The sequence below is a fragment of the Oryctolagus cuniculus genome, chromosome 16 (assembly GCF_051225735.1).
Source record: "Oryctolagus cuniculus isolate XC-2025 breed Fujian yellow rabbit chromosome 16, ASM5122573v1, whole genome shotgun sequence".
NCBI classification, from domain to species: domain Eukaryota; kingdom Metazoa; phylum Chordata; class Mammalia; order Lagomorpha; family Leporidae; genus Oryctolagus; species Oryctolagus cuniculus.
This window is the reverse complement of record NC_142882.1, coordinates 6845700-6859439: the sequence shown is the minus strand read 5'-3', so window position 1 is coordinate 6859439 and position 13740 is coordinate 6845700. Positions and strand designations below refer to the sequence as shown.

Here is a 13740-nt window from a genome sequence, read left to right as displayed (position 1 = left end):
GTGGTTGGTTTCTTCTTTTTTGTCCACTGTGTCAGCTTTTATCATTGAGCCATGACTCTGTAGATAAGTGGACTGTTTTCAGTGAATCTCTAGAGGCTTGTGGTGGGTGTGGCCAGAGAGCTCTGTTTAGTTCTCCAGGATCAAGAGTGTGCGTAAAGTGAAAAACCCAGTTTGGGTGCAGTCAATCTCCTCTCTTTTTAATTAGAAGGAAAGTAATACCACTCGGCTGAGCTATTCTCCTCGATGGAGACCAATGCAAGAGCACAAGCCCCAGTGGGTATAATATTCATCTACTCTGTCCCAAGGACCACACAAAGGATCTGTGCAGTCCTCAGTGTATTTCACCAGAAATGTCTCTCACAGAGTTACGAGGACCACCCAAGCTTGTGGCATTTCCCACTGAGACTGCTTAAAGTCTCAGCCACACAGTGAGTTTTTCCACACAACCTTTTTTTTCACAGTCCCAGTACAGAAGCCTCACATACTCACAAGTTCTGATTCGCCTGTTATTTCTCCCAACCAGAATCAGGAGTCTCCACTCAGCTGATTGCTTGGTGCAGACACAAGCAAGTGCAGCTGTTACTTTTGTCCAAAATGGCAACTGCTCTATTGGCTTGTATGCCTTTCTAGGGTGATCAGTGAGAGAGAAAGTTGTCTGCACCGTCCTCTTTTTTTCTCTCTTTTCTAGTTAGGCTGGTGCAATTTCACCCATGGGGCTTCAAGCCTCATTACCTCTAGGCTCTTCCTGCCACTTTTTCACCAGTGTCTTGGGCTACTGTGGTCTCATCTCACCTCACTTTCCAGCACACATGTGTAGCTCTCAGCTATTAGAGTCCCAAGCTGTGGGCATTTACAACCTCCCCATGGGTCCACTGTCTCTCTCTAATTTTGGAAGAGTTTCCTCTGCCTTTTTTTCTCAACTCTTCCCTGAGAATACACTATCTCCACTTTTTTACAACAATTTTATCCTGAGCTGGATCAGTAAGCTCCCTCCCTATTCCACCATCTTGGAACTCCATCTTCTACATTCTTAATGCTGAACATTATGGTTTTTATAGCCCAGGCCACTGCAGTCTGATCTCCTCTCCTTACCCAAGATGTTATTTTCTGTGGTTCTTGGCCCCTAAAGTTCAATTTAGACAGAAATGTATGATCCAGATTCTATACTTTTTTGCAATTAGAATATATATTTTCCTTAAATAAGTCTGAATGCTACATTTGAAGAATTCATTACAAGCTATAAAACCATAATTTTCAGCAGAGAGCTGGAACACAAGTGAAAGTGCCAGAACTGCAACCAGTGCCAATATGAGATGCCAGCACTGCAGGGAGTGGATGCACCTACTATGACAATTTGCCAGCACAATTTTGAGAGCATTATAGATCACAACTCTTATAAAACATGTCCAGGAAAGTCCTTTTCTTTTTTTTTTTTCTTTTGACAGGCACGAGTGGACAGTGAGAGAGAGAGACAGAGAGAAAGGTCTTCCTTTTGCCATTGGTTCACCCTCCAATGGCCGCCGCAGCCAATGCACTGCGGCCAGCGCACCGTGCTGATCCAATGGCAGGAACCAGGTACTTATCCTGGTCTCCCATGGGGTGCAGGGCCCAAGTACTTGTGCCATCCTCCACTGCACTCCCTGGCCACAGTGGAGAGCTGGCCTGGAAGAGGGGCAACCGGGAAAGAATCTGGAGCCCCGACCGGGATTAGAACCCAGTGTGCCGGCGCCGCAAGGTGGAGGATTAGCCTAGTGAGCCGCGGCGCCGGCCTGTCCTTTTCTTCTTTACCATTTTCTTCTCTCTATGTAAAATAGAGAAAATATCACTACTCCTATCTCTGAGTGCTTCCTCTTTATATTCTACCTTTGGACAAAGGAAATTTTTATTTTACTTTTTTTTTATGCTTGAGAAGGTCACCCAGATGAATGTGAATTTTCTGTCTCCCCTTCTTACGAATCTGTGTGAATTTGTAGAGCTCCAGGAGTGTCCCAATCTGAGTAGAAATTCTTGTCCTGGAGAGTACTGATACAGTAGAGGTCTCACTCTTCTTTAGCTGTAATGTGGGAAGTCTTTGTCCAGCCCTGAAAGCCAGATGAGGAGACTCTCCCTTGTCCTTAGGTCACTGTGCATGACACAATACAGATGAAATCCGAGTCCTGTTGGGCAAAAGAGAGGGGTTCCAGCTGATGTCCTCATTGGTAAATACCAGAGCCAGAACATACTGGGAGTTCTAGGATGCAAACCAGCATGGAGGACACAAAGATGCTTAGGGAAAAGATTCCAACCATGATTATTACCAACTACAATCCTATCACTGCTATAGAATGAATGTGTTGTACAAATATACAGAGGTTGAAATACTGCTCTGTTGTGTGATCATAGCTGATGAGGTCTTTGGGAGGTAATTACAATTTTTTATGACTTACCTACCCACTTTCTTGGATGTTTTCAATATGAGAATGTGGAGAGAGATTGTACATCTCCACCTGGTGAAGACAGTGTGAAGAGGAAAAGAAAAAAAATGTCTTTCTTTGAGGCAGGAAATGTGTCTTTAACAATCACCAATCTCATGTATCTTGACCCTTGTCTTCCCTCTGTAATTCTAAAAATAAATTTCTGTAGTTAAGTCACAGCGTCATAGTATGTTGTTATACGGAAAATCTAGGTGACCAACACAACAATCAAGTTTGGATGAACATTAGTTGATTTCATTTGTGTCAACAGCTGGCTCTCCCATCTCCTTGGATTTGTAGCAAATGCCAGAACAGGCTCTGGAATGTTCTGTCTACATGCCATACACCACGATGAGGATAAACTAATTTTCAAAGGAAAGGATAATGAATTAAATGCAAATTACTCTTAGTGAATTACTGCACATGTTCCATTCATGGGCCAAAATGGTTAAGTTAGCACATAATTTTATGATTCCCTGAACAGTGTCAACATGAACACAAGTTTGCGCAAGGTCATAGGATTGAAGAATAACTCACCTGAAGGCTATGTGGTCAGAAGAGGCAGGATATCTAAGTGTGGAGAATAGTGGAGTTCAAGGCTTGGCATTTATAATGGTTAATCTTTGCCTTATAAAACCTAGGCATCACCTCCCATTCCAAATCAGGAAACAAACTCAAATTCAAAGCCTGAAAGAAGGAGGATCATAAAAATACAGAACTTTAGAAGATGTCAGAATCACTGGGTGGATTCGAGTACTGTAGATCAAAATGCACTGTACCTAGTGAAGCTGAATGCCTACCATCTATTTTATATGGAAATCTGAAAAGTATTTTCATATAAAAAATTATTATTGGTAGCAGTTCTAACTCCAAAAGGGTCTTCTTCTCTGAAGCATTTTTCCAGACTTGCCTGCAGATAGTATTGCGTGCCAAACAAACAAACAAACAAAAACCCCACACATTTCGACAGGCACCGACACAAAACTTCCTCAAGGGGAGAAAACAGGTGCTCCCTGTATTTCAAATGCCCTGTGTATTCAGTTGTGATGAACTGTCTACTTCATGTTGAAGACTTGTTCATGCTTGCTGTGTTCCTGACAGGAAGAGGCATCTTTCAATTGTTGGGCACCGAATTTTATATGTTTCCAACAAATGAAATTGTAAACTTGACTTTTGAGGTATCTTTTTATTATCTACATTGCTTTTTTGCTGAGTTAAGTTGAAAATTCTTCTACATGAAAATATATTTTCTGTTCTGTATTGTTCTTTTTCTCTTCCTTGTCATTCTTCCAGTTTTCCTCTAATTCCTCTGTCCTCTTCATCCCCTCCTCCTCCTCCTCTTTTCTACTCACAATTCACCAGGAGAAACCCAGGAGAACCCCCCCACTCACACATCTCCACTCCTCCCCAGGTCTTGGGATAGAGTCTGGGAGGGCCCATTGAGCTGCAGAGTAGTGAGGAGCTTACAGGGGGCAGTGGCAGGAACACACTTTGCTCCCCCGCAGCTCAGCCCTTGGTGGCCACACACATAAAGCCCCATATCCTCAGATTTTGCACCAAAGAAGCAAGGCAAAGTGGGGCATCTTCTCATTCCCCATGTCTCATGACCCATATTCCTGTACCGGACATTTTTCCTACCTCTGTCCTCAAAGAATGTACTATTTAGTTAATACAGAAACATATGATCTAGTTATAAATGATAGAAATTATAATCAGAAATATCATTTGCACATTAACTCAGGACTTAGTTTTTTTCATGCAAAGAATATGGAATTTCAGTTCCAGTGATCTTGTCTTTGTAATAATTGAATAATGAGAAGAGAGTTCACATGGTGCTACATTCCTTACAGTTTGGAACTGCAGAGCAAGGAAGAAGGATTGGGTTGAGTTTTCACAGAGTTCCTCCATGTAGTCTATTTTTTCTAGAGTGTCTTGGCCTTCCATGCCTGCAATGAGGACTTGTTTTAATGGTGCTATTCACTCTGAACTTTCATGGTGTATTCAACCACCCAAGGGTTGCAGTATTTGTTTTAATTAGTGTTTATTTATTTATTTATAATTTACATGAAAGTCAGCTTCAGAAAGAGGAGGAGAAGCAGGAAGGAGCAAGAGGGAGAGAAAGGAGGACAGGAGGACAGGGCAAAAGGGACGGGGAACAATGAAGAGAGGAAAAAGAGAAAGGGAGAGATCTTTCGACCCAGTGATTCACACGCCAAATGATGGTAATAGCTGGAACTGGGCCATTTTGAAGCCAGTAACTAGGAGCTTCTTCTGGGTCTTCTACATGGTGTGGACTCAGAAACTTGGGCCATCTTCTACTGCTTTCTCAAGCATCAGCAGAGAGCTGCATTGGAAGTGAAGCAACTGGGACTGGAACTGCTGCCCAACTGGAATGCTGGCATCCCAGCACTGGCCCCTGGTTCCCATTTTAAGTATCATGGACTGGGAGGTTTCCTTTGTGAATTTTGAATGTTCAGGAAGCACCCAGTGATCTCACTAAAGCACATCGCTCTAAGGTAGAATCTGGATCATGTCATTCTAGGGGTAAGCACTGCTGGACAGACCACCATTAGAAGGCAAATGGTCAAGTTCTAGAAAAACGCAGAAGAGCTGTCTACTTGATACCAAGTGGAGTAGTTGCCACCCTTGAGCAGGCTTCCATAAAGGAACACACTAGGATGCTGCCTGTAATCCAAGTCAGTATGTAGAACACCTTGTACCCTACTGACATCTTTCCAATCTTATGGCTTTTTATCATGAACATGAATTTTCTTTCTGCATCCTCTTTTTTTCTATACATTGCTCCATCATTGTCCAATGTCTGAACATGCAGATCTCTTTCAACATGTATTCTTACTTTGGGATATTTCATACATTTGAGACATTACATGTACCATTTTTCACAGCTTATTTCCCAGAATTGGTAGGCAAAAGTAACTGTTTTGTGTGTTTAATTTTGTATTCCAGCACTACTTAACTCAGTTACTGAATCCCTGATTTCATTACACCATCCCAGTAGCAGTTGTAAATGATGCCACTTGTATATCTTACTTTTTAGTAAGTTGTATGTCATTTTTGACAATATGCATGGAGCCAAGCCTTGGATAATTATCTGCAGAAGTTGCATTTTTTTCTTCAACTTTGCATCCAATCTTCAGCCATAACTTTTATGTTATTGAATTCTGCAAATACTCTTTAAGATTGAAAATTGATTCTTCTTTTTGTCAAGTTTGAGTTGTTTTGTTCTTTTTAACAACTCTTAGATCAGTTAGATTACATCAAGTGTTTTTCTCCCATTATTCTATTATTATTACATTTTTCAGGGACTATAAACTGAATTAGAGTGTATACATCACTTTGACATTATGTAACCTATTTTAAAATACTGTTGGATTTACATTGTTTCAGATTTCAAATGTGAGAATTTATTTCAACAACAGTGTCTTACAATTTCATTTTTCTGAATTGTCTGGCAGTATTTGATCAATCAATTTAAGATGTTGCTGTAGAAGATACAGAATTTTTCCATTTTTCCTGTTCTCTACAGGAGTTGAGAAAAGAGTTCCTTTCCAATGTGAAAGTTTGGTTAAAGTCATCTTAAAATTGTGGAACACATATAAGTATTGGGAATTATGTTAATAACTGTGAGGATATTTGGATTTTTCAAATATTTCTCAATGTATTGGACAAGATTTCTATCAGGAAATTTCTGAATTTCTTCTGTATTCTTCAATCTATCACCATTAAATGATTAATATGTTCTAATATTACTATTTTTAATATCTACAGAGACCTCTTCAGCTCTCTTTGTGTATACGCGTGCACACCCACCCACATACACCCACACACATATTGTAATCTTATTTTCATAGTGTTCCATCTTGCTTGAGGTTCATAAATTTTGCTTGTTTTCTGATCACCAACTTTAAATTCTTCCAATTTTTATTTACTTCAGTTTCCTTATAATGTGCACATTTTACCTTCAAGGGCTTGTGCTGAATTTGCTGTCACTGACCTACCTTGCTATGCATACATAATTTTTTAAAGACAGAATTACAGAGAGAGGTAGAGACAGAGAGAGAGGACTTCTGTCTGCTGGTTCAGTCCCCAGATGGCTTCAGTGGCTGGTGCTGTGCTGAGCTGAAGCCAGGAGCCAGGAGCTTCTTCCAAGTCTCTCATGTGTGTGCATTGGCCCAAGGACTTGGACCATCTTCTACTGTTTCACAGGACATAGCAGAGAGCAGGATCAGTAGAGAAGCAGCTAGACTAGAACCGGGGCCCATATGGGACACTGGCACTTCAGGCCAGGGCATTAACCCACTGTGCCATGGTTCAAGCCCTGCTATGCATACTTACTACCTTGTATGTGAGCCTGTGTTCTTTTGATATAATTTTATACATGTGTGTACATGTGTAAGCATATGAATGTTCCTGAAGATTTATGTTTAGAGCAACAGTGACTTTCTCAAAGCTTAATGTTAGCACTCTTCATGATATTTGATGAGTATTATCCTCAAGATGATATACTGTATGATTTCTAAGATAGTTTTTCATATAACACACAGTTTGTTTAGAGTTTTCTTTCTCACTCCAAGCATGCTACACTTGAATTTGGTGAAAACATTTTTATCTATACATGCACACGGAACACAGACATGATTTTCCTATACTGAATTAGCACATACACCACACTAATCCCACGAGTTATACGCTGCTGCCATAACCTTTCACTATCAACAATAAAACCTTTCACTATCAACAATAAATATTAGAATAATACTAAATATATGGTGCAAATAACTACTCATACAACACAAGCAAAAACTGTAAAATCTTTATGATACATGTGATGATAGCAAAGTACTGCTTCATGAAAAAAATCTCAGAAATCCCACACTGTTTAATGTGGTGGATATTCTCCAATTTCTGATTCTATTCATTTTTTACCATATATTTCACCATGAACTCCAACATGGTCAGCCTTCCTGTGACAATCATTCTTTCACATGCCTTCAAAAATACATAAAGTGTCATGTAAAGTTTTATCTTTTGAGAATTATTGCTGATTATAAGGATTAATTTCTAAGTGACGGTGGAAGAATTTTCTCAGCAGTCATATTCCACATCTTCTTCTTTCCATGGAGAAGTTGAAAATTATTGGAAACAGGTGTCAACTTTCCATGACGCAGGCACTGACTTACCTGTTAGATTGTAAATCTCAGTCTCAAGACAAGGTATGCAATCAAAACAAAAGGTAGGCTTTCCTTCCAGAGGGGTTTTCCTGAATCCAGGGCTTCAAGTCTCACTACATACCTGTAGGCAGCCTATGGACAAGACAAGGCCGATCTTGGCTTGTGGAATTCCTGGGATAAGAAAGTCACATACTCCCATCCTGAAGGAGAATGTGGATCAAGAACACTCTGTTAAAATTATCTGTGTTACAGGAGGCCTGATAAGTTGTTTGCATATATTGTTATCTTTTGTGCCTCTTTGAGCTACAGCTGGTTATGTATAAATATCGCTGAGACACTGGAATAAATGAGCCTTGATAAGCTCTTTGTCTTGCCTCCATTCTCTGCTCCCTTGTCCCTCTTTTCATTCCTACTCCTTCCTTCAGGTTCTGTTTGGCTGATGTGGCAGGCCTGCACAGGTGGTGCCTGAACAAGGACCTGAATATGGGGGAACTATGTGAGGAATGCCAAAAAAAGAAGGAAGCTGCAAGCTCGGTAATGTGGAGGAGTAGGTAAGTACCCACTACCTATAATCCTCAGTCAGCAACAGCACAATATGGGACAAGCACAAGAAAAAAGAGAGGTAATTAAAGCCATTAAAGGTTTACTTCAGGTGCAGGGAATGGGGTTAAAGAGCAAACTGTAGAGCAATTTGTCAGTGCTCTGGAAAGGATTAGTCCTTGGTTCACTGAGGAGGGAGTTGTAGATGAGGAACATTGGGATTTATTAGAAAAAGAGTTGAATACCCATTTGCAGACTTTCAGTCCCGTTGATCTTCCTGTTATGATATTTTCTATATGGTCTCTGATAAAAGAAGCATTATCAGCACAAAAAGGAAAGGCTAGTGTTCGATCGGCTGTACAGAATCTTCAGGAAACAGTTGAGGAGGCACGCAGTCAGATATCAAAGGCAGAACAGCTCTCTTGTGACACCGTGCCACAGAAATTAGCAAACCCAGAAGAGAAAAGTGTAGAATATGGACCATAGGAAAGGGACACTCTGGGTCCTTTCAGACAGGAGCCATGGCCTGAAGCTTCCCATATATCAGTCAGTTGAAAGAGGAGGTTGAATGATTAGAGAAACAGGTTTTATTGGAAAAGGCCAAACAAGATTAGTTAGACAATTCCAAAGTCTTCATAATCAACAGGAACTTTTCCACCCAGACCTTTCTTATTCCCATTGCACTCTTGTTGAGGTTGAACAAGTTATTCAAAATGCTGCAATGGCAGGAGAAGATGGGGCTGAAGTATTTTTTGCATCTTTCCCTGTGGAGGAATATCAGCAAGATGGGCAGAACATGAGGAAACATACTCCCATATCATTTAAAATGTTGAACGAATTAAAATTTGCTTGTGATTCTTTCAGCCCTATAGCCTCATATACAATGACATTGCTACAAAGCTTAGAATCCATGGTCCTTGCACCAGCTGGTTGGAAGACAATAGCTAGAGCATGTCTTTCTGGGGGAGATTTCCTGGTATAGAAGTCAGAATTTTTTGATCAATGCCACAAAACTGCTCGACTTAATGCTCAGGGAGCTAATGCTGGCTGGACTTTTGATATGTTGGCAGGGGAAGGGGCATATGAGGATATCTTAGCTCAAATAGTACAGCCCATTGCTGTTTTGTAGGAGACAACTGTGGCTATGCACCAAGCTTGGATCACTCTCCCCTCAAAAAGAGCAAACATGGGAGAGTCACTTTCAAAGACCATACAGGGGCCTGATGAGACATATGCTGACTTTGTTAATCTCTTGTTGCAAGTAGCAGGAAAGATCTTTGGGGATCCACAAGCAGGAATGGATTTTGTAAAACCATTGGCTTATGAAAATGCCAATGTCCCATGTAAGCAGGCTATTCTTCCTTATAGAAGAAAAAAAGACAGATTTGGATGGGTATATTAATCTATGTGCTGACATAGGACCTTCTTATACTAAAGGATTAGCCATGGCTGACTCTCTGCATGGTATGCCGTTACTAGAATCAGCAAGGAGGGCTATGCCCAATAAACAAGGGTGCTATGAATGTGGGCAGCAGGGACATGTGTGAAAAAATTCTCCAAAAGATAAAAATCAAAATAGGGCTCCTCCTGGGATTTGCCCCCAGTGCAAAAGGGGAGGGCATTGGGCCAATGAATGTCACTCCAAAACTGATAAATAAGGTAATTCATTAAAAGAGCAGAGTTTGGGGAAGTGGAAGTGGAGCCAGCCCCAGGCCCTGGCCTGACAGAACTGACAAGTCTTTGGGGCCATGACATTTGTTCCTCAACAAAACACCTTAAATCAGTGGAACCTTGCAGCGAGCAACTAGGGGGAGTGTAGGACTGGACCTCAGTACCTCCACCTACACAGTCCTAATGCCCAAAATGGGAGCTCAGGCCCTCCCCATGGGGATCTGTGAGTTGTTGCCCAAGGGATTCTTTGGGCTTCTGCTAGGAAGAAGCAGTACTACTATGTTCGTTATCTGAGAACTTCGATGACAATGTCATCCTAATCAGAGAAGACACTGCCTTTACCATGGCTATATCAGTAGCAGGAGTTCCTGGATTGACTTATGGAAATAATCATGGACTACGAAGGCTTGCATATTTGGTGACCAAAACAAACAATCTTACTGCTACTGCATTGTCCAATATGGCCAAAGAATTGGATCAAGTTCACTCAGGAACCATGCAGCTATCAATTACTTGCTCTTGAAAGATCATATAAGTTGTGAATCTGTGCCTTGGGGATGTTGTTTTAACATTACTAACAATGTGCCTTATATAGAGTCTGTTATCGATAAGCTTAAGAGTGAAATACGACATATGTTCATTACCAAACCCCTATAATTTGGAGGGTTTCAGTGGATCCATTGGTTATTAATGTTGGCTGGACCACTACTGCTTTTCCTACTTTGGGAAGTTTTTGGTGTGTTTTACAACTTACGTTAACTTCACTACAATCTATATGGGCTGAGATCCATCATTTAAACTTCACACTAAACCTCCTTTGTAATAAAAATAATTGCTATTTGGCCAAATATCGTATCCATCCTTGACTCTCACCTACTGCCTAGCTGGAATGGTCCTCAGAAATGGGTAAGACATTCAGAATCCTGTACCAACCTAAGACAGGGATCTACGCCAAGCTGCCATAGTTACCAATGACGGGTAAGAACAGAGATGACTGAGGGCAACCTAAGACAGAGGCCATTCTCAATAAAATAAAAAAGGAGGAGATGTAGGAAGCCTTTGGACAAGTCAAGGCCAATCTTGGCTTGTGGAATTCCTGGGATAAGAAAGTCACATACTCCCATCCTGAAGGAGGATGATGATCAAGAACACTGTGTAAAGATTATCTGTGTTACTGGAGGCCTGATAAGCTGCTTGCATATGTTGTTATCTTTTGTGCTTCTTTGAGCTGCAGCTGGTTATGTATAAATATCACTGAGACACTGGAATAAATGAGCCTTGATCAGCCTTGTTGTCTTGGCTCCATTCTCTGCACCTTTGTCCCTCTTTTCATTACCACTCCCCCCTTCAGGTTCTGTTCCACTGGTGCAGCAGGCCAGCACAATTACTAATAAATCAAAGTATCTCAAAGTATCAATGATACACTATTTGCACATACCAACTCAGGCCATGTGTTAAGATCATCAATGTGAAGGGAATGATATTGTTATAACTTGCTAGTATCCATCATCATAAAAGTGGAGTGCTCTGTGGGCATATGTCTACAATACTGTATCACACGAATTGCTTGGTTGCACAAATCATATGATCCATTATCTTGGATTCTTGGAAACCATTGTCTTAAGTCATAATGCAAAGATTGATGCCCTAACATATATCTTCTGTCAAAGATCTATGTACTGTCTTGCTAATAACTGCATTAAGGTAGAAGCCAGTTAGAAAGTGAGGAACATTCTAAAATTGGTTTCAAATAAAATTATGCTAGACCTAAAAGATATATTTAGGCCTGAATAATCATAAAGGAAAAATATTTTTCATATTTTACTGTGGAAGGAAAATATAAGGGAGGAGGCAGAATAACCTATATTTTGAAATATCTATGTTTAGGTAGTTGTCTAAACACAAAAATGTTAATCATATGTAATGAAATATTTTCTGTCTTGGTCTATCTTTTATTTTCCTTGGGATTTTTTTTTTAAATGCATTACCATGGACTCTGAAACATGTGCCTTGCAGAAAAGTTGATCAGAGCAAGAAGAAGAGCTCAAGTAAACACAAGAATGTTCATTTCATGTCAACCATTGGGAGACAGTGTTTTGCCGAGGCATAAAGGATTTCTGAGCTGATCAAAGTGGAGAAGAGAAGCCAATTCCTCTCTTTTCTTCTATGAGGAGAAGCAGTCTCTCACTTCACCAAGAAGAGATAGGTGAAAAAGAAATGTGATCATGAGACCACAAATAAATTATCAACAATTTCTATGTGAGTTAAGGGATGGACAGGCCAGGGACACAGAACTTTATCTAACCATTTATCTAAGCATTTATCTAACCATTTGCAGAATCCTCAAGAAGTAACTGTCAGGACAGCCATCAGAAATAAGAATAAAGCAAAGGCCACTTACACTTGGCATATAACATGGGATTATTGATGCTTCTGTTAGTGATGTATCTATACATGGGGGGATCAGCAATCTCCATATCTCCATCATTATGAAGGTTGTTTTGCATCTCAAGAAAGCACAAACTATCAACCAGTGAATACACAAGGAAGGGAACCTGCAGTAGGGGAATGAGAAAAAGCAAAGGAAGCATTTAGGAAATCTGTACAAAACCCTAGAACTCAATTATGGAGGAACCTTCAGTGCTAGGCAGGTACACACACATATTGTATTTTTCTACATTCATGTATGCACATCTGTGTGTGTTTCTACTGGACTGGAGAGGCCATTCCAATGCTTTTCAATCTAACTCCTTTCTGCCAAGCCACCTCCCTTTCCCTAGAGTAAGGGATCCTTTCTTCTCTGGGGCTCTGCATCTCAACTCTTGTGTCCAGGTGAAAAATACAAGATGAAAAACCTATTTTTGGCCCATCTTTTCTACCCCCAGGTGCTTTGATGATATCAAAGTCTATGGATAGCAAGATCCTAGAGACAAACTGTTATTAAATTTGATCCAAAAACTTTGCTGTTTAATATGCCACGAATAGACTGCCTCACAGGGTGCAATGGGAGTTGTCAGGTGAGAACCTGGAAGGGCCAGTCTCAGTGAGCACTTAGCCAAGAGCATTCCAGCATCAGCCTCCCCAAAGAACAAAAGAGGAAGGGGTAGCCCCACACACCCAGTATCCAGGGCAGCCACAGAACATGTCCTTGTTTCCCACACAAATCTCATAGCAATCTTGTGCACACAGAAACCCACAAGTACAGGTTTCCCAAGTACTGTGGCCCCACCTATCACTCTCAGTTCAGAGTTTCTTCATCAGTGCATCAACATCAATCTATATTGATGTTCACATATCCATGCATGACACCTTTCCCCAATGTTCTAATATCCACATTAATTCCATGAAGATTTACACCTAAAACCATGGGTATTTCTCATTTAAGCCGTTATGAGGCCATGGGAGCTAAGTGCAAAAGTCTCCATTTTCACCCTAAAGTGGAGAAATCAGCTGGAAATCATCTCTATTCTCACCATGATAACCACCAAAGGCATGATCACACCCTACAGGTATCTATGTCTTTGGAGTGCAAGTGGTTTTCAGGACTACTCTCTAGACTACTGTCATAGAGAATACATATAATTATTCCACTGCCAAAACTTGTGGATTGTGCAACAAAAAAGCAACCCTAAAGTAAACTAAAAACTTTAGGCAAAGTGATACATCAAAAGTGGCTTATCAATTGTCTATTTTATCCTACTATTTTACTGACATGAGATGTTATCAATAAAGGATAGCTAAAGGAGTTGGGGACACATAAGAAAATTCTAGTATTCTGCTCAAAAACTTTGTAAGTTGAAACTGCTGTAAAACAGAAAGTCTAATAATTTTATTATAAGCATATTTTTCATCCAGTCACCACTGGTGCCTTGCCTTTATTAAGC

General features: G+C 40.5%; 1 pseudogene; it reads right to left on the bottom strand.

Moving 5' to 3' along the window:
• LOC149121437 (vomeronasal type-2 receptor 116-like) overlaps positions 1–13350 on the bottom strand; it is a 32205-nt pseudogene extending 18855 nt beyond the window's left edge.
• Between the last annotated feature and the right edge of the window lie 390 nt (positions 13351–13740).